Source organism: Schistocerca serialis, chromosome 5 (assembly GCF_023864345.2).
Source record: "Schistocerca serialis cubense isolate TAMUIC-IGC-003099 chromosome 5, iqSchSeri2.2, whole genome shotgun sequence".
In the NCBI taxonomy this organism is placed as follows: domain Eukaryota; kingdom Metazoa; phylum Arthropoda; class Insecta; order Orthoptera; family Acrididae; genus Schistocerca; species Schistocerca serialis.
Window position 1 is genome coordinate 255618771 of NC_064642.1, and position 25148 is coordinate 255643918.

Here is a 25148-nt window from a genome sequence, read left to right on the forward strand (position 1 = left end):
TGCCACGCTTATCTCTCCATAGATTGCTGAGGCGCTCCAAATTTTGAATGGTTTTTGTATTAAAAGATCAGGTTTCAATATCGTGAGTAAAAGTCCCGTAATACGAGCTCTTTATAAACATCGAGTTTCATTTACAATAAGAGCGTCATTTTGAAATTTTATTTATTTTAGCAAGAACACTCGAGAACATTTATTTCTTTTACTGTCAGTCAAGTGGTAGTAGTTATCAATATTCTTCGTTAATAAATTCTAATAGCAACGGGTTTTTTTTCTGTGAATGAAGAACACTTCCAGAAAGTGCAAGTCGTCGGAAAGCACAAATTCGTACGTCAAAAAGGGAACGTGCTCCAAACAGATTTCCTTGAAATATAATTGGTACTATTTTAGTGAAAGGTCGGTGATGAGTAGCTATCATTATTAGAAAGAACTCTTTAAGAAAACCGTTTCCACACACAAATTAAAGGTGTGAACATAGACTTTTGTTTACGTTAGCAAACAAACTAAAAGTGATGAACTGAACGAACCTGTCACATGACTTAGTACATGCATTGGTGGACAGCAAACCAAGTATAAAAAGGATTGTTAGAAACAAGCAGAATCAAACACCCAATTGACGAATTATTTCATGGTGTAGTGAAAAACGTGGAAAACTTGTGATTTTCAGTTGTTGTCAGCAGTGAATGTACTCGAACTCGCGACATCTTATCTACAGGTGCACGACGCTTACCGTTATGCTACTAGCTGATACGTAGCTATGGCAGCTCCAGAAGTCAACAACAATTCCTCCAGAACTTCCGAATTCCACAGTACTGTGAGATAATGCATGTGGCCGGATCTAGACTTCTGAGAGACAGACAGTTACAGCTTTCCTTTTGCACTGCACGACGTTTTCAACAAACAGATAGCGCAATAGAGTAGCTCAAGTGGAAAGGAACACTTCCTATTTAAATGTCTGCATCCTAACACTGTTGGCAGTTCTGTGTAGGTGGCAGTTACGTGATTTTATTTCGGTGATTACAAAATAGAGTCGAATGTATGCACTGGGTAGCAGAGGCAGCTAGTTCATGGCGATTCGGTCAACCAAGTAAATGAATGTACTGAACATGCTGCAAACCACTACAGGGAGTCTGTGTGTCAGAATTCTCATCCAGTGTGGCGCAACATCGTTATGATAGAAAAATAAGTCATAGAGAAGAGGATTTGGTGGTCTGTTGGATTGATGATAGGTTCATATACTTATGGTCTGCGTTCAATTCCAACTTCTGCTGATGATTTTTGATAGGGAGAGGCAGATTCTATTCTCTTCTGGCTACGCCAAGTGAAGAAGGTATAATGGCATTGTGGTCTGAAATTCACATTAAACATGATATTCCTTCTCTACCAAGTAGACGTTAGGTTGAACCACGATAAAGTCTGGAGTGGCGACATGTAGATACTCTATCACCAGTAATCTTTCTTATACTAGTTATTTATATCTGGTGACAAAACAAACGCTATGTAGGGTCACAGAACACTTATTCCATCTTTTACACGAGCCTCTGTATGTCAATAAAATTGGTTCTGAACTGAGAATGCAACTCAGTCCGCCCTTAACTCGGAATTTGATCCCTTGGTGACAATACAGCTCGACTACAATTTGTTGTTTGTTCAAAACTGCAGATTCGTCAACATCTCCACATATTGCACATGAAAGGGTTCGAATCCTGGCCCGGCACTAAAGTTTTCATGATGTATTATGACCTATTTGCTGGTGGAAGATAATTTTGATTTTTAATGTATTTTCATTCGTTGTGAACTCTAACGATATCTGACGTTTTTGACTCCCAGTGAGGCACAGAACTATTTGCGAGATCACTGTAAGTTCAAGGATGTTATTCCGAGCTGCTGGTGGAGAAAAATTCGGTAGTTGACGTCTCTTTGTGTGTAGTCAATAACGATATGTGTGGGGTTCGATTACCTGTCAGCACTGAACTCTTCGTCATATTATTTCTAGTTCAAACCTGCTCACATGTCGCTGCTGGTGTAACAAACCCATATTTAACGTTCGTTTTCTCTAGAATATAACAGCAATAGGTGCCGGGTTGGAGTCCTGGGAAGGAAAAAATTAATGTTTCGTCTCGTCATTTCAGTTAAAACATCTAGCTACTGCCGAGAAAATCCGATATGTCACAGTTGATTGTGCTTCGATAACAATGCGATTAGGTTCTGGGTTCGAATCCCTGTCCAACACAAAGCTTTACTTCACGGCATTTCAAGTAAGTTACTTGTGAAGAAGCAATATTTAACACCTCTCGTAGTTCGTTAACAGGGACAATAGATGCTGGGTAGGAATTCGCGTCCGTTAAAAATGTTTACGTTGTGTAATTTAAAGTTGATATTTCCTAACTGATACTGTTAAAATCGAGGTATATCACTCTCTGTATGCCTAGTTAAGAATGACTGTTAGTTTCTGTCAGTCACGAAATCTTTGCTTAGTCTGCATGACCTGGGTTTGAATCCATATGCAGAACGAGACGTTTCGTGGTGTCATTAGAAGTTCATACATATTCTCAACTAGCTGCTCGTCAATAACTTAAATTTTTGATGTCATTCTGTGTTAAATAATAAGTACTGTATGTTAATTTGAAGAGGAAATCATAAATACGACGAACTTACTACGTGCATTACCTATCTGACGTAATAATGAGAGTGGTAACATTTCAGGATGTCATTTATTGTAATAAATGTGAGCTTACAAGCCTTAAGGATAGTCTTATCTGTGATAAGGTGTTCCCTGATATTTGTAGTATCGTGATATTACTTTACATCTTGAGTTATTGCGATACAGAGCAGTGTTTTCTAGTAGTGACTTGTTGGAACCATGTTCAACAGCCAAACGACTGTACCGAGGAGCGATTAGAGGACCTGCTAGACAGCTGTGTTATGCGGGTTGCATGCGAATCAGGCGAAATGCAATTCTGGTCGTTCGGATACTTTTGAGCACGACTGTACATGAACATGTCTAGTCATAATGTACTACAAAATCATGTATTCATGTGCCACTTTATAATATACCAATGTAATCTTCCCAGCATCAGAATTAAGCTAAATTTGCGGAACAATTCGATGAGGACTGTCAAAACACCTGAAGATGAGCCCCCAGAGCTAAAATTGCTTCATCTATTGAAGTAAATTCACGATTTTGACTGAAGGCGATTGTTCATGTTAATAATGTATTCCTCCTATTATATGCACAATAGGTAAATTTCTTATTTACTATCCTATCTGGTGTGGCAATTTGAATGGCTATCGGAGTGTTACAAAAAGCACATCACGTTAGTGCATTTACAAAGGGAATATTCTCCTGATAGAAGGTGATAACCTGAGAAACTCAAAAAACGGTGTAGGGTAGTAATTGCCTCTCATTTTTCTCTCGTTTAAGAGACTTAGATACCGAAACCTTGCACATGGCGGTCGACCAAACAGTATGCAGCAAGAACTCTCATCTTGTATTGTAAATAAGAGCAAATGGAACAAAAAAAATTGCGCTGAAAGAGATTACTAATATCTTTAGTGCCGAATGTAGCTACCGACTTTTTATGTACTGACATCGCCTGAAAATGGTCTTGGTGGCTGTAACCGGTCGTGGTGTTACAAAATAAAATGGCAACAGGTGCTGTAATTTGTTTCCAAATAACTACCATCATCTTTTTTGTTGTTGATGAAGGATATAAAAATTTAGTTTATTAGTTCTTCTTCTTTATCATCATCATCATTTGCCCATATATGTATGTGCCTTATTTTTTCTGTCTATTTTTATCCATTCATTTTCCTAAGCAGCTCACGGAAAAGATTAAAACGCAACAATCAAGCCTGTGGAGCTAGCGAAAAAAGATGAAGAACATTAATTTTCTTATGTTTGTAAAAACTCCTATTGGATGTTTCATCAATCATGTACTGTCTGTCTTTTCCTGGTCATGATAGAAAGACGACATGGATTTCTGGTTAGTTCACTGATAATGTGAAATACATTTATTCTTATAGTGCGAAGTCAACTTCATTTATTAGTTCCTTATTCCACCTGATCCATCTATCTACGTTACCAGTATCTGTAATACGGCGGAGAAGCAATAAATTTAAGCAAAGCAATCTGGATGTCATAACATTGTCTAAGAGGAACAGGAGGTAAGTAACTTCAAGGCTCGAAAACTATCATCTAATAATCCAATGTTATATGTTAAAGATTTTTCATGTATACGGAAAATCGTAGTCCTGACTGTCTGGAGAGCGCGTTGCTGGGTGTAAATTAGCTGCGACACAGGCTCCCGAGAAAAATCACTATTGTTACGTCTCTTGTGCGGCGCCAGCAAATTTCCATCGTAATCATTATTCTTAAAATTATTAATGGTTCAAATGGCTCTGAGCACTATGCGACTTAACTTCTGAGGTCATCAGTCGCCTAGAACTTAGAGCTAATTCAACCTAACTAACCTAAGGACATCACACACATCCATGCTCTAGGCAGGATTCGAACCTGTGACCGTAGCGGTCGCCCGGCGCCAGACTGTAGCGCCTAGAACCGCACGACCACTCCGGCCGGAAATGATTAATAATTCAGTAGAAAATCACCAGGTGATCACCTAAACCTCTTCCGGTGGTAAGGTATTCAGGTTACCTGATAAATTTCCGTCCTCAGGAAATCCAAAGGTAGTTGCAAAGCGTGTTTCAGAGCTGAATTTTGTGCCCGCTATAAGCGATTGATGTGATGCATCTGCCGCATTTCCCCAAATTACTGACATATACTCGAGAGCTGGACTCAGCGGTGTCTTGGACAGAATGATTCCAAGGTCCTGTGGAAATGTTGTCGTCGGTTTTAGAAGCTAGCAGACTTGGCCAGGCTGCCCGTCGCCTTGGCCCGCAGTTCTTCGACACGTCGACGTCAGATAAAAATAGACAAAAAAAAATAAGGCACATACATATATGGGCAAACCAGCGTAAGTTCCAATTTAATTTCTAGGTGACGCTAGTATGCCACAAAACAGACAACCACACCCATAGGCACCAGGTATGGCTCCATAACGTCACTAGGCGGTCACAGTTGGTGGTGAGCTAATATATTTACTGTAGTACGGAAAATTACATTGTGTTTATCAGAGATCGCTGCAAGTGAATACGATGGCGAGAACAGACTGTGGCACGCATCATCCAGATCGTCTGAGAATACAGCCTACTGGGCTAAACTTTCGTAGAAGGCTAGAAGACGTCTAGCGTCAGGGTCAGTAGGCAGACAGCAAAAGAAATAACCAGAAGAGTAAAAATGGCCAGAAGTACACTACTGGCCATTAAAATTGCTATGCCACGAAGATGACGAGTTACAGACCGAAATTTAACCGACAGGAAGAAGATGCTGTGATACGCACAATATTAGCTTTTCAGGGCATTCACACACGGTTGGCGCCGGTGGCGACACCTACAACGTGCTGACATGAGGAAAGTTTCCAACCGATTTCTCATACGTAAACAGCAATTGACAGATGTTGCCTGGTGAAACGTTGTTGTGATGCCTCGTGTAAGGAGAAGAAATGCGTACCATCACGTTTCCGACTTTGATAAAGGTCGGATTGTAGCCCATCGCGATTGCGGTTTATCGTATCGCGACATTGCTGCTCGCGTTGGTCGAGATCCAATGACTGTTAGCAGAATATGGAATCGGTGGATTCAGGAGGGTAATACGGAACGCCGTGCTGGATCCCAACGACCTCGTATCACTAGCAGTCGAGATGACAGGCATCTTGTCCGCATGGCTGTAACGGATCGTGCAGCCACGTCTCGATCTCTGAGTCAACAGATGGGGCCGTTTGCAAGACAACAACCATCTGCAAGAACAGTTGGACAACGTTTGCACCAGCATGGACTATCAGCTCGAAGACAATGGCTGCGGTTACCCTTGACGGTGCATCACAGACAGGAGCGCGTGCGATGGTGTACTCAGCGACGAACCTGGGTGCACGAATGCCAAAACGTCATTTTTTCGGATGAATCCAGTTTCTGTTTACAGCATCATGATGGTCGCATCCGCTTTTGGCGACATCGCTGTGAACGCACATTGGAAGCGTGTATTCGTCATCGCCGTACTGGCGTATCACCCGGCGTGATGGTATGGGGTTTCATTGGTTACACATCTCGGTCACCTCTTGTTCGCATTGACGGCACTTTGAACAGTGGACGTTACATTTCAGATGTGCTGCGACCCGTGACTCCACCCTTCATTCGATCCCTGCGAAACACTACATTTCAGCAGGAGAATCCACGAACGCATGTTGCAGGTCCTGTACGGGCCTTTCTGGATACAGAAAATGTTCGACTGCTTTCCTGGCCAGCACATTCTCCATATCTCTCACCAACTGAAAACGTCTGGTCAAAGGTGGCCGAGAAACTGGCTCGTCACAATACGCCAGTCACTACTCTTGATGAACTGTGGTATCATGTTGAAGCTGCTAGGGCAGCTGTACTTGTACACGCCATCCAAGCTCTGTTTGACTCAATGCCCAGGCGTATCAAGGCCGTTTTCACGGCCAGAGGTGGTTGTTCTCGGTACTGATTTTTCAGATCTATGCACCCAAATTGCGTGAAAATAACATGTCAGTTCTAGTATAATACATTTGTCCAATGAATACCTGCTTATCATCTGCATTTCTTCTTGGTGTAGCAATTTTAATGGCCAGTAGTGTACTTTTGGTAAACTGAACAAGGTTCTCAAAAGTAAGCTTTCAGAAAATAGTCAGTGTGTGATAAATCTTCTTGGGTGATCAGTAGTGTGGTGGTGTCATCTTGTCGCAAAATTTCAATGAGTTTCGTACCTGTTATCTTGAGCCAAAGTGTCGGGATGCTAGACTGGGCGATACAGACAAGTTGATTGGTTGGTTTGGAGAAGGAGACCAGACAGCGTGGTCATCGGTCTCATCGGATTAGGGAAGGATGAGGAAGGAAGGTGGCCGTGCCCTTTCAGAGGAACCATCCCGGCATTTGCCTGGAGTGATTTAGGGAAATCACGGAAAACCTAAATCAGGATGGCCGGACGCGGGATTCAACCGTCGTCCTCCCGAGACAGACAAGTAGACAGTTGGTAGAGCATAGCGTCAACCACGATCACACTTTCGATTTTGAACAAACGAAGAAGCAACGCAGCGCCAACGTGTTCTGGGACTCTATTGTCAAAGAGGTGGTGGATATACGTCTGCACAACAACCTAATAAGCCGCGATAGCGGGTTTCAACCCAGGACAGCGTGAAATTTCTCAACTGTGAAATATAATAGGAACGCTCCGTTTCGAAGGCGGCGGCGTCCGCAGACAGAATGGAGAGACACGACACGGTGCTCGGATGGGCCCGCAGTGCGTTCCTCCACCCTTTCCAGAGGCCCACCATCGTCCCATCCACAGAAGAGGTCAGCGCTCCAGCGGCTATATAGAGACGCAGAACACAGCCTGAAGATTATGGGTACTAAACTCACAGAAATATTGCGACAAGAGGACGCCACCATTCGACTAATCACCCCAGACCATTTTATCACTGGAATACGCCGAGGAAGCCTGCTGTCACATACATCAATCAGTTGCATCGCAGGTTTTGACTTGTGGCAGTGAGACATGAGTTTTTAATGTGAAAACCAATCAAAAACTGAGTGCTGATAAGCAAAAGTCGAGAAGAGTTATCTGTTGTCAGGCCATAGGACAACTGTATCACTATATCGGTTCAGAGATTTAAGAACTTCATAATGTGATCATATACTGCCGAAACATGTGTTTTTAAATTAAATAAATCACACATGTGGACAACTGGTGCGTCATATTCTCCGTGCCGATATGGAGAAGCGCGTGCCGGGAATTTCAAGCAGACGCGGAAAACCAAACGAACTGACTAGCTAAGTGATTGAAGCGAGATACATCACCACGCTGGTGCTAAAAGTGAAATGGACGTGAACAGGACATGTCTCAAATGAATGGACGATGTATGAACCATGGAAGTTATTTGCTGGTTTCTGAAAAGTAAGAAAAGAGCCAGGTGGCTACCTAATGAAAGATGCGTAGGTGATATTACACAACGTGTAGTACCACTGAAGATCGTAATGCACGGAAAAGTCTAGAGAAGGCTTTTATCCAGCAAAGGATTTTAAATTGATGATGATGATGATGATGATGATGATGATCAAGAAGAAGAACTAATAAACTAAATTTTTATATCCTTCATCAATAACAAAAAATTGATAGTAGTTATTTGGAAACAAATTACAGCACCTGTTGCAATTTTATTTTGTAACATCACGACCGGTTACAGCCACCAAGACCATTTTCAGGCGATGCCATTACATAAAAAAGTCGGTAGCTACATTCGGCACTAAAGATATTAGTAATCTCTTTCAGCGCAATTGTTTTTGTTCCATTTGCTCTTATTTACAATACAAGAGGAGAGTTCTTGCTGCCTATAGTTTGGTAGACCGCTATGTGAAATGTTTCGGTATCTAAGTCTCCTAAACGAGAGAAAAATGAGAGACAATGACTGCCCTAGATCGTTTTCTGAGTTACTTAGGCTATCACCTTCTATCAGGAGAATACTCTCTTTGGAAATGCACTGACGTGATGTGCTTTTTCTAATACTCTGCTAGCCATTAAAATTGCAGCACCAGATAGGATAGAAAATAAATTTACTTATTGTGCCTATATTAGGAAGAATACATTATTAACATAAAACAGAGAACAATCGCCTTCAGTCAAAAATGTGAAATTATTTCAATAGATGATGCATTTTGAGCGCTGGGGGCTCATCCTCAGGTGTTTTGACAGCCCTCATCGATTTTTTCCGCAAATTTATGTTAATTCTGATCCTGGAAAGATTACATTGGTATATTATAAAGTGGCACATGAATACATGATTTTGTAGTACATTATGACTAGACATGTTCATGTACACACATACAGTTTCCGTCACACAATACATTTGAAAACACAAGTCAAAGAATTTTAGATATAAAGCTGCTGAATTTCTACGAATTTAGAAATTTTATTATTTCAAACAATATACAAAACTGTTGTATTGTAAATTGTACGTGGATATCTTTCTTAAATAAAATATTTGTGACTATGTCATTTTCAAAGTTTATTTTTTCCTAAAAAACATATATTTAATTGTACAGTCATTTGGTAGCATACAGCCACATTTGATACATTCACAAATACTTGATTTATAAATGATACCTAAGAGTAAATCATAATACAACAGCTCTATATCTGTATATTTGTAGAAATATAAAATCTTTAGATCTGAAATTCTTTGACTTGTTTTGACTGGTATTCAGAAATGCGCTGTGTAATGGAAAGTGCGTATATGTACATAAACATATCTACTCGTACTGTACTTCAAAACCCTGTATCCATTACTGGAAACAGTATGTGATTTTTCGATTTGTCTTAGTTTTGTAAACTTATATTCACAATGTGCCACTTCATAGCATACCAATGTACTCTTACCAGGGCCAAAATTAACCTAAATTTGGAAAAAAATTGATGTAGACTGTCAAAGTTTCTGGGGACGAGCTTCAAGGGCTCAAAATGCGTCGTTCACTGAAATAAAATCACGGTTGTGCCTGAAGGAGGTTGTTCTCTGTTTTACGAAAGTAATACGGTCACAGAAGAAACACTAACGCGTAATGGATAAAATTAAGCTATATTATTAAATTTCTGAGTGTGAAATTTAGTACACTGAGCTGCCACTTCTGGCTCCAAATGTGGCTCTAACCAGGCTGTGGCTGGATGACATACTGAGGTACGTCATGCCATGCTGCTTCACCTCTATACACAGTACACCAGTCCTAGTGAGTGGCGACTGGCGGCAAGTCAGTCTCTCGGCAACCCATGACCGGATGTTTAGAATGGACGAGGGACCTACATAACGTGCTGGCCAGGGCAACAGTCAAACAGTGTCTGTATCGAGGTAGATCATTACAGCTTGAGCAATATGTAGTCTTCCATGAGCGACAACATCATGGAGGCCTTGAAGCAGCAGATCTCAGCACGATGGAAACGTTGTACCACGACTGTCACTTATCGCTATACGATATTGTATCATTTTCTGCCACTATTTCGTGGTTATTTTACTATGCGTAACGGACTACTGGGCATGTTCGCTATGGAGGACATTTTCGAATCTTCGAGTGTTTATCGCTGGGAGGGTGCTCTCCCATTTTGGTCTCTAGTTCCCGGAAGTGGTCAATAAACCTCATTAGGAGGGACAGGTCTCCCAAGGGAATTAAGCACCTTTCATGGAAGTGAGGCCGTGGCCCGTTGCGTGCTTTCGTTGATGAAAGCTGATGCCTGTCATTACTGAGGGTACAGACTGCCTTGCCGCTACTGTCCTCTCCGGAGAATAATTGAGCATGACGTTTTTGCGTTTTCTGCATGAACATAAAAGAACAGGACGCCGTGGCACCGCTTGACCAGTATCACAAAGCCGGTTGCTTTTGCCCTAAAGTCTGGTGTATTCAATCGAATGAGACGCCCCTGCCATCATGATTGGCGCGAAGAGGCTGACCAACCGATGGGACACTGCTCCAGGCCAGTTCCAATCTCTCGTTTGCTGATGTACGTTTTGTACGATTGTACGGCAAGAATATGAAGTTTCTGCTGCGGGGACCAGTGGAACACAGCCAAAAATTAATTCCTCTGGTTTTTATTTTGTGAAATATGCAGTATTATGATTCATTACATTGGCAACAATACTGTGTCGTCCCCTACATGTAGAGTTTTTTGAAAAGTTTGGAGGGCAGAAAAGGAAGTTTTTTGGGATTCGTCTCCTGTTCGACGTCTGTTTGGCGCACACCAGTTAATTATGGGTAAATATAAGTATCGCTATTGTGGTAGTGTGATCCATATCCTGAGCACTGGTGACTTACTTGTTCTGTAAAGCAACTTACGTTGCCAAATTGATTGTAATTTGTGGTCCCTTTTGCCTCATTAACTTTGAATTTGTGAGGGATTACATTAGATAGCACACTTTCTTTTAAGAGGCACTTGACACGAACATCTGCTAAGCTCAAAAGCAGAAACAACATTCTCTGTAAACTCGCGCGGCACTCGCTGCGGATCGTCAGCAGCCACTCTTCGCAATAGTATACTCAGCAGTAGAGTATTGTGCGCCTATCTGACTTAATAGATCACGCGTAAAAAAGACGGATGTACAGTTAACTAGGCCATGAACACTGTTATGGGTCAATGTGGTCTAATCCCACATATTGGCTACATATCTTGATCCAATTCCACGTCCTGATATCCGAAGGAAGAGTGCGCTATTGACTGAATGCCAGAAGATTTCTGATAACACCGACCTTCTAATACATAACGATGTGTCCCTGTGGAACGAAAAAGACTTAGACCAAGATATCCCACTCTTATCGCAGCCAGGACTCTCATGGGAATGGAATTCAGTTAACGCTGCCGGCAACAAAATTGTTCTGCACAATCGCATAGATTTGACCAGCCTCGGGCAAATTGGACAACCATTAACCGCATCCGAACAGGCTAAGGAAGATGTGCAGACACCCTCTACAAGTCGAGTAAATCCTTACACTATCATGTGACTGTGGTGCGGAGCGACAGACAGTTGCTGATCTATCAACATGTCCCACAAGTGCTATTAGGGTCCTGTCGAATATTTCCTGACAGGGACGGATAGTGTGACAAAATACATAAGAGACCTTGAGAACCGTATATAGCTGTTGTCATTTGTGTCCTTTTATGCAGGAGAGCTCTGTTTAAATGTTGACATGTTGTAGGTTTGCAATCTTTGTACATGCATTGCCATAAATAAAATTCCATATAATTTAGTACCTCCTCACAGTGTATGCGTCATTCTGTGTAATTTCAAATGAGGTTTTAGAGAATTTTGCTCTCTGTCAGTTTAATATGAATTGCATCCATCAGAAAGAGCAAATAAAAATCGGTTAGACTAGATTTAGATTTCTAGATCCCTTGACTGCCCTACAACTTTTCCATGGCTACGTGACCCACAAGTAAAAAATGAGCCTTTTGTATACCTAAGTTGTTTTCACTGTGATAGTGTTGTCGTTGCGGACAGTAGAAAATTCAAAAATCAGTTATTTAAAAATTCAGAGAAGGGATCGAGCATTGCACTTGCCTATCTCGTGTTATTATATTACGTTGGTGCGTAAGTTCGAAGTGTTTTTGTTTTGCATGTTGGTATTCCTGTTGCTATAGGTTTACTTATCGATCGTCGTTTTTTATTTTTAGATCATTGTTGCTTTCTGAGTTTACAAGTTGTCATTTTGTCATTTGGAGATAGTTGGCTGGTTGATTCTGGGGAGGGGACCAAACTGCGAGGTCATAGGTCCCATCGGATTAGGGAAGGATGGAAAAGGAAGTCGTCCGTGCCCTTTCAAAGGAACTATCCCGGCATTTGCCTGAAGCGATTTAGGGAATCACGGAAAACCTAATTCAGAATGGCTGGACTCGGGTTTGCACCGTCGTCCTCTTTAATGCGAGCCCAGCGTGCTAACCACTGCGCCACCTCGCTCGTTTTGGAGATAGTAAGTGGAGCTGTGGACACTAAAATGTGGAGTGCCAAGCGGAGAAATCGGAACGTTTTTGACGTATTCTTCTGTATCAGTTCAGTAGAAAGGTTCAAATGGCTCTGAGCACTATGGGACTTAACATCTATGGTCATCAGTCCCCTAGAACTTAGAACTAATTAAACCTAACTAACCTAAGGTCAGCACACAACACCCAGCCATCACGAGGCAGAGAAAATCCCTGACCCCGCCGGGAATCGAACCCGGGAACCCGGGCGTCGGAAGCGAGAACGCTACCGCACGACCACGAGATGCGGGCAGTAGAAAGGTGATAGCAGTGTAGGCAGCCAGAAATATTTGTGCTTTGTGTGGGGATAATGGCACTGGACGGTGCACAGCAAGAAAACAGTTTTATCCTTTTAAGGAAGTTCGTTTTGGAAATAGTGACGCTCCACTTTCAGGAAGACTTTTGTGGTTTGATGAAGATCGTTTAAGTGCGTTAATCCACAATTATCCACGCCAGTGTGCTCGAGAACCGGTAAATGTAATCATTGCACCACCGCGCGACATTTTCCTGCAACGGGAAAGGTCCAAAAATCGGTTCCGCATGCTCTAAGCCAAAATCACAAAAATCATTGGGTGGCCATATGCGCATCTCTGCTTGCTCGTCTTAATTGGTTTGTATACAACACCGACCATTCCTAAACCGTATCGTTACTGGTGACGACAAACGGTGTCTTTATGCTAACATAAGGAAAGGGAAAGAAAGGAATGACTGAGCCCAAACAAAGCTGTACTCCACGTACAAATACCTGCGTGCACCCACAAAAGATAGTTATGCATCTGATGGAACAGCAACCGTGTGGTGTACTACACTACTGGCCATTAAAATTGCTGCACCACGAAGATGACGTGCTACAGACGCGAAATTTAACCGACAGGAAGAAGATGCTCTGATATGAAAATGATTAGCTTTTCAGAGCATTCACACACGGTTGGCGCCGGTGGCGACACCTACAACGTGCTGACATGAGGAAAGTTTCCAACCGATTTCACATACACAAACAGCAGTAGACCGGCGATGCCTCGTGAAACGTTGTTGTGATGCCTCGTGTAAGGAGGTAAAAGTCGGATTGTAGTCTATCGCGAATGCAGTTTATCGTATCGCGACATTGCTGCTCGCGTTGGTCGAGACCCAATGACTGTTAACAGAATATGGAATCGGTGGGTTCAGGAGGGTAATAAAGAACGCCGTGCTGGATCCCAACGACCTCGTATCACCAGCAGTCGAGATGACAGGCATCTTATCCGCATGGCTGTAACGGATCGTGCAGCCATGTCTCGATCCCTGAGGCAACAGATGGGGACGTTTGCAAGCAACAACCATCTGCACGAACAGTTCGACGACGTTTGCGGCAGCATGGACTATCAGCTCACAGACCATGGCTGCGGTTACCCTTGATGCTGCATTACAGACAGCAGCGCCTGCGATGGTGTACTCAACGACGAACCTGGGTGCACGAATGGCAAAACGTCATTTTTTCGGATGAATCCAAGTTCTGTTTACAGCATCATGATGGTCGCATCCGTGTTTGGCGACATGGCTGTGAACGCACATTGGAAGCGTGTATTCGTCATCGCCATACTGGCGTATCACCCGGCGTGATGGTATGGGGTGCCATTGGTTACACGTCTCGGTCACCTCTTGTTCGCATTGACGGCACTTTGAACAGTGGACGTTACATTTCAGATGTGTTACTACCCGTGGCTCTACCCTTCATTCGATCCCTGCGAAACCCTACATTTTAGCCGGATAATGCACGGCCGCATGTTGCAGGTCCTGTACGGGCGTTTCTGGATACATAAAATGTTCGACTGCTTTCCTGGCCAGCACATTCTCCATATCTCTCACCAACTGAAAACGTCTGGTCAATGGTGGCCGAGCAACTGGCTCGTCACAATACGCCAGTCACTACTCTTGATGAACTGTGGTATCGTGCTGAAGCTGCATGGGCAGCTGTACCTGTACACGCCATCCAAGCTCTGTTTCACTCAATGCCCAGGCGTATCAATGCCGTTATTACGGCCAGAGGTGGTTGTTATGGGTACTGATTTTTCAGGATCTATGCACCCAAATTGCTGAAAATGTAATCACATGTCAGTTCTAGTATAATGTATTTGTCCAATGAATACCCGTTTATCATCTGCATTTCTTCTTGGTGTTGCAATTTTAATGGCCAGTAGTGTACAATACCAATTGCTTCCCCGCGGTGAAGTCATCATTGCTGACATTTATTGTCAACAATTGAGACGTCTTGTAGACGCAGTCCAAGAACAACGATCAGGAAGACTGCGTTAAGTGATGGTACTCTATGGTGACGCCCGCCCGCATAATGCTGGACGGCTGACATAAAACACTACACAGCAGTTGCGTCGGGAAGTCATTCCGTGCCCACCACGTTCTCTTGATCTTGCGCCCTCAGATTTTCATCTTTTCCGTTCTCTATCGAACAATCTTCAAGGAAGTTTCTTTCCGGACGAAAATGAGCTTTGAACCTGGCTCGACGAGATCTTCGCCTCAAAAGCACGTGATTTCTTCAGTCGCGGAATTGAAAAGTTACCCCTCCGTTGGCAAATTATAAATAGTGAAGGAAAATATTTTATTTACAGGGTGTTTCAAAAATGACCGGTATATTTGAAACGGCAATAAAAACTAAACGAGCAGCGATAGAAATACACCGTTTGTTGCAATATGCTTGGGACAACAGTACATTTTCAGGCAGACAAACTTTCGAAATTACAGTAGTTACAATTTTCAACAACAGATGGCGCTGCGGTCTGGGAAACTCTATAGTACGATATTTTCCACATATCCACCATGCGTAGCAATAATATGGCGTAGTCTCTGAATGAAATTACCCGAAACCTTTGACAACGTGTCTGGCGGAATGGCTTCACATGCAGATGAGATGTACTGCTTCAGCTGTTCAATTGTTTCTGGATTCTGGCGGTACACCTGGTCTTTCAAGTGTCCCCACAGAAAGAAGTCACAGGGGTTCATGTCTGGCGAAGAGGGAGGCCAATCCACGCCGCCTCCTGTATGTTTCGGATAGCCCAAAGCAATCACACGATCATCGAAATATTCATTCAGGAAATTAAAGAGGTCGGCCGTGCGATGTGGCCGGGCTCCATCTTGCATAAACCATGAGGTGTTCGCAGTGTCGTCTAAGGCAGTTTGTACCGCCACAAATTCACGAAGAATGTCCAGATAGCGTGATGCAGTAATCGTTTCGGATCTGAAAAATGGGCCAATGATTCCTTTGGAAGAAATGGCGGCCCAGACCAGTACTTTTTGAGGCTGCAGGGACGATGGGACTGCAACATGGGGCTTTTCGGTTCCCCATATGCGCCAGTTCTGTTTATTGACGAAGCCGTCCAGGTAAAAATAAGCTTCGTCAGTAAACCAAATGCTGCCCACATGCATATCGCCGTCATCAATCCTGTGCACTATATCGTTAGCGAATGTCTCTCGTGCAGCAATGGTAGCGGCGCTGAAGGGTTGCCGCGTTTGAATTTTGTATGGATAGAGGTATAAACTCTGGCGCATGAGACGATACGTGGACGTTGGCGTCATTTGGACCGCAGCTGCAACACGGCGAACGGAAACCCGAGCCCACTGTTGGATCACCTGCTGCACTAGCTGCGCGTTGCCCTCTGTGGTTGCCAGCACGTTCATCCGTCACGTTCCCAGTCCGTTGAAATTTTTCAAACAGATCCTTTATTGTATCGCTTTTCGGTCCTTTGGTTACATTAAACCTCCGTTGAAAATTTCGTCTTGTTGCAACAACACTGTGTTCTAGGCGGTGGAATTCCAACACCAGAAAAATTCTCTGTTCTAAGGAATAAACCATGTTGTCTACAGCACACTTGCACGTTGTGAACAGCACACGCTTACAGCAGAAAGACGACGTACAGAATGGCGCACCCACAGACTGCGTTGTCTTCTATATCTTTCACATCACTTGCAGCGCCATCTGTTGTTGAAAATTGTAACTACTGTAATTTCGAAAGTTTGTCCGCCTGAAAATGTACTGTTGTCCCAAGCATATTGCAACAAACGGTGTATTTGTATCGCTGCTCGTTTAGTTTTTATTGCCGTTTCAAATATACCGGTCATTTTTGAAACACCCTGTATGACAAAAGTCTCTTCTATGTGTATCTGTCGTGTTTATTGAACTTATGGGAAACGCTACGAACATGTGAGCAAACCTAATAATAACAACTGTGGGGGAGCCTCGTAGCTTGAGCCGGCATGTACCTTGAGCCAATCTTACATCTCTGGCCTATACTCTAACTTCAGGCTTTTTCACACCGGATGCGATGAGTATAACCAGCTATTGTTAAAGAAGCGAGGAGCAGTAATTTTAATTTCCTAAACGTACATTTTTTGTCACGTAAGAGTAAGTTTTTCTGTCCTTAATTCAATGTTATTCCAGCTATATATGCACAAATATAAGTAAACTTAAATGGTTGATAATTACGATAGACATTTATCTTAATAACTGTGAATTTTCCCGACATCTTATCATTTTAGGTTATGTTAACCATTTACTGAAGTTTGAGAAAAATTGTACCTTGAGCCTGTTGGTGATACTGCGCTATGATCACGGCACAAGGTACTTTGTAACAGACATTTACAAAGTGACAACAGAGATTAACAATATAGAAATGTTATACAGGCTTAGAACAATAAGAGTAATATGTTGCCTTTAAATCTTTATTGGTATGAATTTTAGTTCTAATTTGTTGACAAGAAAAACTACTTTTATGAGTATTTACTTGGATGTTTAGTTTATTAGTCCTGAGTTTAAGTTCAATAAAGTCTGTTTATGATATGTGACTTGTCCACTAGTTTTAAACTGTGGCTCATGGTAAGAGACCACATCGTACTTTGAGCCAAATACGACATTTTGAAAAGTTATCTCTGCGATGCAGCCTTTTAACAGACTATGTACTGCGTTTTATATGATGGGAAATAAGACAAGTAATGAAATGCTTAAATAAGCACATCAAAAACCCACTATACTGGCGTCATGGAGTCATGGTATAGCGAAGTGCACATATGCAGATGGTGGTAGTACAATATACACAAGGTATAAAAGGACAATGTATTGGCAAAACTATCGTTTGTTCTCTGTTGATTCATGTGAAAAGGTTTCCGACGTCATTATGGCAGCACGACGAGTATTAACAGACCTTGAATGCGGAATGGTATTTGGAGCTAGACGCATGGGACATTCCATTTCGGAACTCGTCAAGGAATTCAGTATTCCAAGATCCACAGTGTCAAGAGTGTGCCACGAATAGCACATTTCAGGCATTACCTCTCACCACGGACAACGCAGTGGCCGACGGCCTTCACTTAACGACCGAGAGCAGCGGCGTTTGCTTACAGCCGTCACTGCTAGCAGACATGCAGTAGTACGTGAAATAACCGCAGAAATCAATGTGGGATGTACGACGAACTTTCACTTAGGAGAGTGAAGCGAAATCCAGCGCTATTGGGCTATGGCAGCACATCACTGACGCGAGTCCCTCCTGGGCTCGTGACCATAGCGGTTGGACCCTAGGAGGCCGGAAATCCGTGCCCGGTCAGTTGAGTCCCTATCAGTTGGTAAGAACTGATGGTATGGATTGAGTGTTGGTAGGGATTGAGTGTAGTATAGACACCACGAAACCATGGACCCATGTTGTCAACAAAGCACTACGCAAGATGGTAGTGGCTCCATAACGGCGTGGGCTGTGTTTGCATGGAATGGACAGGGTGCCTCGGATGTCCGGCTACTTCGAGACCATTTTCAGTCATTCGTGGACGTTATGTTCCCGAGCAGCGATGGGATTGTCGCCGGGCCATAGTTGTTCGCGATTGGCCAACCAGATCCCTGGACATGAACCACATCGAACATTTATGGGACGTAATAGAGAGCAGGACAACACTTTCGCAATTAAAGACTGGTATAGAGGCAGCATGGCTCTATATTTCTGCAGGGGACTTCCAACGACTTGTTGAGTCAATGCCTCGTCGAGCTGGTGCACTACGAGGCCCGACAAGATATAAGGGACCCCGGTCCGGAAACGACCAAGTCGAAAATTCAAAGGGAAAATAGTTCTGATGCCTCCGACAACGGGATACATCTAACGGTCCTATTGTTGCTCAATGTAGGGCAGGCAACAAGAAAAAACGTTCAGTAAAATGGGCTGTAAAATGTATATGTTAAGAGCTACGAGAAAATGGTTCAAATGGCTCAAAGTACTATGCGACTTAACATCTGAGGTCTTCAGTCCCCTAGACTTAGAACTACTTAAATCTAACTAACCTAAGGATATCACACACATCCATTCCCGAGGATTCGAACCTGCTACTGTAGCAGCAGCGCGGTTCCGGACTGAAGCGCCCAGAACCGCTCGGCCACAGTGGCCGGCAAGAGCTATGAGCACTTGGTCATTTTCAATACTGTGAAATACACTTTCGTTTCTAATTTTGAGAGGAGACTGTGTGGACTCAAACAAGAAAACAGTGTCTAGAAAAACTTGGACTCTAAAATGCATACCTTAAGAGCTATGGAGCGTGTTCATCTTCGCAACTGTGAAGCACGCCTCTTCTACTAAACAACTGCACATGACTTTTTAGAACCCATACTGGCCATTCTTTAGTTATTTTTCTTGCTTCAGTTCAATTTTCCCCCGAAAATATGGAAACTAGCGAGCAGCAGAGATGTGTTTCATAGTAGCGAAGACAAAAAAGGGCTCATAGCTCTTAAGGTACGCATTTTAGATCGCATGTTTATTAGACAATATTTTCTTGTTTTGGTCCATACTACCACCTCGAAAAGCTGCACACCTTGCATTAGCGAGAGGTTCAGATACAGGAAGAAGCCGTAATCTGAGGGTTATAAATCTCCTGGAGTATATTGCATTACATGCGATGATTGTTGTTCGAGGAGTTTCGGTCAAACCGGTAGAAATTTTGAGATATACTTTAAGAAGCACATTATCAACCCATACTCCAAATCAGCCTTAAGTACCCGCCACTGGAAATTTGGCATTCAGTTATGAATTTCTCTTGTAATCTTCGAATACTGCATCGAGAAAGCAAAGCAAATACACATAATATTGGAAGAATTGGAAAGTTATCGAACTCTGAAAAAAAATTCTTCTTGATGCTCAGACGGATTACGCCGTAGAAACCTTTTGGCTAATTTTAATGCTTAAGTAAGTGGGTTATTGGTTCCTAGAAGCATATTTGTATGCATTGCCTTTAGATGTCAGTATATTCACCCCTGCTTGTTGGAGGATTAGTTTAGTAACACTGTGTAACCACTGTGCATTCTTCTCGTCGGCATGTACGACTCGGCCCTTTCCGCGTGCGCCAAGTCCCACGCGGACTTACAACAGCGTTCCGACAGTTTAGCTGTTTGGTGCCGTGTTACCTCCCTGAGCAGTCTAACGATGAGCTGTGTGTTCAGCCTTGATGATTTCTTGTCTGGTTCTTACTTGAAGTTAGATTATGTTTATTTGACTTTATTTATTCGCTTGTTCTTACGGCAACCACGGTTTTTCTGGCTGCTTCCGTTTTTCATGGTTACTGAGATGTGCCCATATCTTATAAGCTGCTTTTCGAGCGTAGTCATCTTAACTTCGACTACCGCTTTATAGCGAGTTAGTTATTTTTGTTACTTTGACGATGCACTATGGGAACTGGCTATTACTCTTTTTCCTGTATACTGCAATGACATAAAAGATAATCTACATACAGTATTCTCAGCGGTATTATGTGATTATGATCACATTTGTTAGTATTGGTTACTGCGAAGAGTAAATACGTTATTCTTCCAACGTATAGATCGCCTGATGGTGCATTTGAAGAATGCAAAACCGGTCGTGACCTTTTAATAGAGGACTTGAACAGCCTGAGTGGAAGACTATAATAGCAGTACCAGATTTTCGCTTTTATCTTTCTCGTCTCGGTAATTTCCGGACCTCGGATTGATACGTTTACACTTCTCCATCATTCCTGAAAGTCTGTAGCATCATCAGGGAATCACTATGTATAATTTAGCACTGAACACCTTATTGGCTTAAAGAATTAGTTACTCCTGAAACAAAGACTTAGCCCAGACTTACAGACGGGCCGTAAGTGTTAACCAGAACGGATCCAGGTTCCAACAGAGGAAAGAAACCGACTCGTACTTACAGTAGCAGGAAGCTATGCGGCCGGGTGGTGCTCGCGGGTATTTGCCGGTGCTTTGCGCCGGTCCCAAACTGCCGGCGAGCCGCACCGCGGAGACACGCCCACAGGCGAACTGCTCGTATTTGGGCCGCCAGCGCCTCCTGCGTGCTACAAAACGGCGGCTCACGCCCTGCCGTTCCACCTGAAACGTAAAGACGCTCGTGCTATTACTTGCTACCCGGTGCCACACTTGACGTACGTCACGGAGGTAGGCCTGAACCCGCTCGCTCGCTCAGCTCAACAGACAAAATGCGTTTCTAAACCTGTTAACTCGCAGCTGGGCGTGTACGTGCTAACGAGAATTTCATCTTCTTCTGGAATCTGCTATTATGAAGTCTTACTGATTAAGAGTACTACAACAGAATTTAAGATCAGTATTCGATACAAACGTGGTAACGGCTTATTTATAGCATTTAGTCTCTTCTGCTTAGCAGTCCTCATTTCATACAAGAAGTTGTGCCTTAGGCAACTGTTAATCATTTTGGCATGATTTTAATTTCATTATACCCCAGTACAGCCGTAGCTAATTATAAGTAGGTCTATGGACTTCCGATCATTGTAGGACTAATAACGGTAAGACTCCATAACAGTGGATTCCAGTAGAAGATGCAATTCTCGTTTGTACGTATACAACCAGTTAAGAGTTAACAGGTGTAGAAACTTAGTTTGTCTGCCGAACTGAGCGAGCGAGCGAGTTCAGGCCTACCTACCTTCGTGACGTATGCGCCGCGGCGCGGCCTGTCTTTCTCGTAGGCCTCGCTCAGGAAAGCGTGACGTCATTTGTTCCATCTACTGTAGTTTGCGGCGTCCTGGGTGGCCCATTTTCGCTATGATTCGTGAAGCTGTGAAACGTTTCAGGAGATGAATTACTGATTAACGCCCGTATATTCCAAGTTTATTAGACTAGTCTCAGGCTCGGATTGAAAGGGAAGGAGACCGAGCGTGTAATTTCCAAAGGAATCATCGTCGCATTTGCCTCATGAGAGCCAGAGAAACTACGGAAAAACGTAATCTCCTTGGCCGAACGGCGACTTGAATCGCCATCCTCACGAATGTTGGTGCAGTGTATAACACAACTGCTACACTCGAAATTAATTTTTTCTTTTTAATATGCTACTGCGTCTGATATTCTAAATTTCTCATACTTGATCACTGTGCGCTATTTCTCTTCCTTTCTGTTTGCTTTAATGACCTAGTTTTTGGTTTTCACTATTAGTATTGTTCCACATTTTTGTCGTCATAGTGTCCGTAGACGCTTTATAATTATTGCAACTACAAGGTTGTGCGCACTTTTCTCATGAAACGCGTTTCGTTTTACTGAATTTTTTTGAGTCATCAATCTTCTGATTGCCTACCATGAATTCCTCTGTTGTGTCAACCTCTTCATGTCAGAGTAGCACTTCGAGCGTGCGTTCTCAATTATTTGTCGGACGTATTCTAACCTGTGTCTTCCCCAACAGTTTATACGCTCTACAGCTCCCTGTAATACCACGAAGTTATTCCCAGCTGTCTTAACACACGTCCTCATCCTGCCCTACTTCGTCCATTCTGCGGAGAACATCCTAGCTCCTTACTTTATCAGTCCACCTAATTTTCAACATTCTTCTGTAGTATCACATCTCAAACGCTTTGTTTCTCTTCTGTTCCGGTTTCCCACAGTCCTTGATTCACTACCATACAACGCTGTACTCCAAATGTACATTCCCAGTAATGTCTTCATGAGAATAAGGCCTTTATTTGATACTAGTAGATTTCTTTCAGTCAGAAGTGCCCTTTTTCCCTATGCTAGTTTGCTTTCTGCGCCCTCCTTGCTCCGACCGTCACGGGTTGTTTCGCTACCAAAGTTGCACAATTACTTACCTTCGTGTACTTCGCGATTACCAATTTTGATGTTAATCTTCCCACTACTCTCATTTTTGCTACTTCTTGCTACTTTCGTCTATCTTCTGTTTACTATCAGTTCACATTCTGTACGCTTTAGACTGTTCATTCCATTCAACAGATGCTGTAACTATTCTTCGCCTTCCTTGAGGATAGCCATGTCATCAGCGAATCTTACTATGAATATCCTTTCACCCTGAATTTTAATCCCACTCTTGAACCTTTCTTATAACTCCTTCATTGCTTCTTCGATGCATAGGTTGAACAGCAGGGGCAACAGACTGCATCATTGTCTTACTCCCTTTTTAATACGAGAACTTCGAATTTGGCCTTCCAGGCTTATTGTTCCATCTTGATTCTGGCACGTATTGTATATTACTCGTCTTTCTCTACAGTTTACTTCCATTTTTCTCAGAATTTCGAAAATCTTGCACCATTTTACACTGACGAACGTTTTTTCCAAGTCGACAAATCCCATAAGCATGTCTTGATCTTTCTTCAGTCTCGCTTTCATGATCAAGCGCAGTCAGAGCTGCCTCTCTGGTGACTACATCTTTCATAAAACCAAACTGATCGTCGTCGAACAGATCTTCAGTTTTCAGTTCGATTCTTCTGTCTTTTATTCTTGTCAGCCAATTGGACGCATGAGCTGTTAAGCTGACTGTGCCATAGTTCTCGCACTTATCTGTACTTGCTGTCTCCGGAAGTGTGTGGACGATTGTTTTCCGGAAGTATGTACACTATGCGAACAAAGTATCCGGACACCTGGCTGAAAATGACTTACATGTTCGTGGAATCCTTCATCGGTTATGCTGGAATTCAGTATGGTGTTGGCCCACCCTTAGCCTTGATGACAGTTTCCACAGTCGCAGGCATAGGTTCAATTAGATGCTGGAAGGTTTCTTGGGGAATGGCAGCCAATTCTTCACGGAGTGCTGCACTGAGGAGAGGTATCGATGTCGGTCGGTGAGACCTGGCACGAAGTCGGCGTTCCAAAACATCCCAAAGGTTTTCTATAGGATTCAGGTAAGGACTCTGTGCAGGCCAGTCAATTACAGGGATGTTATTGTCATGAAACCACTCCGCCAAGATGCAATCGCCAACCCCGAATTGCTCTTCAACAGCGGGAAGCAAGAAGGTGCTTAAAACAACAATTTAGGCCTGTGCTGTGATAGTGCCACGCGAAACAACAACGGGTGCAAGCCCCCTCCATGAAAAACACGACCACACCATAACAACGCCGCCTCCGAATTTTATTGTTGGCACTACACACGCTGGCAGATGACGTCCACCGGCATTCGCAATACCCACACCCTGTCAGCGGATCGCCACATTGTGTACCGTGATTCGTCACTCCACACAACGTTTTTCCACTGTTCAATCGTCCAATGTTTATGCTCCTTACACCAAGCGAGGCGTGATGTGTGGCTTATGAGCAGCCGCTCGGCCATGAAACCCAAGTTTTCTCACATCCCGCCTAACTGTCATAGTACTTGCAGTGGATCCTGAAGCAGCTTGGAAGTCCAGTATGATGGTCTGGATAGATGTCTGCCTATTACACATTACGACCCTCATCAACTATCAGTTAACAGACGAGGTCGGCTGTACGCTTTTGTGCTATACGTCTCCCTCCACGTTTCCACTTCACTATCACATCGGAAACAGTGGACCTAGGTATGACTACTGAGGTCACCGATATGGAGTATCTGGCATTAGGTGGCAGCACAATGCACCTAACATGAAAAACTTATGTTTTTGGGGGTGTCCGGATACTTTTGATCACATAGTGTAGGTATGTCGCCAGTCTCATAGAGTCTACATACAAACTTATGTAGTCGTTTTGTTGCCACTTCCCCCAATGATTTTACAACTTCCGCTGGACTGTTGTTTATCCCTTTCTTATTTCATGATTCAAATGGCTCTGAGCACTATGGGACTTAACATCTGAGGTCATCAGTCAGTTGGAACTTAGAACTACTTAAACCTAACTAACCTAAGGACATCACACGCATCCATGCCCGAAGCAGGATTCGAACCTTATTTCATCTTTGGTCTTCCAAAGCTCCTTTAAATTTTAACAGTAAAACTGGATCCCCAATCTACACCTACATCTACATGGATACTCTGCAAATCACATTTAAGTGCCTGGCAGAGGGTTCATCGAACCATCTTCACAGTTCTCTATTATTTCAATCACGTATAGCGCGCGGAAAGAATGAACACCTATATCTTTCCGTACGAGCTCTGATTTCCCTTATTTTATCGTGATGATCGTTCCTCCCTGTGTAAGTCGGTGTCAACAAAATATTTTCACATTCGGAGGAGAAAGTTGGTGATTGGAATTTCGTGAGAAGATTGCGTCGCAACGAAAAACGCCTTTATTTTAGTGATGTCCATCCCAAATCCTGTATCATTTCTG

The 25148-nt window shown here is 43.1% G+C and overlaps 1 protein-coding gene across 1 annotated transcript in view; it reads right to left on the bottom strand.

Annotated features, from left to right (window-relative positions):
* LOC126481372 (chitinase-3-like protein 1) overlaps positions 1–25148 on the bottom strand; it is a 104512-nt gene that overhangs the window by 70813 nt on the left and 8551 nt on the right. The window contains exon 2 of the mRNA XM_050105082.1: positions 20813–20990. The gene's annotated coding sequence lies outside the window, so the exon portion shown is untranslated. The remainder of the gene's footprint in view (positions 1–20812; positions 20991–25148) is intronic.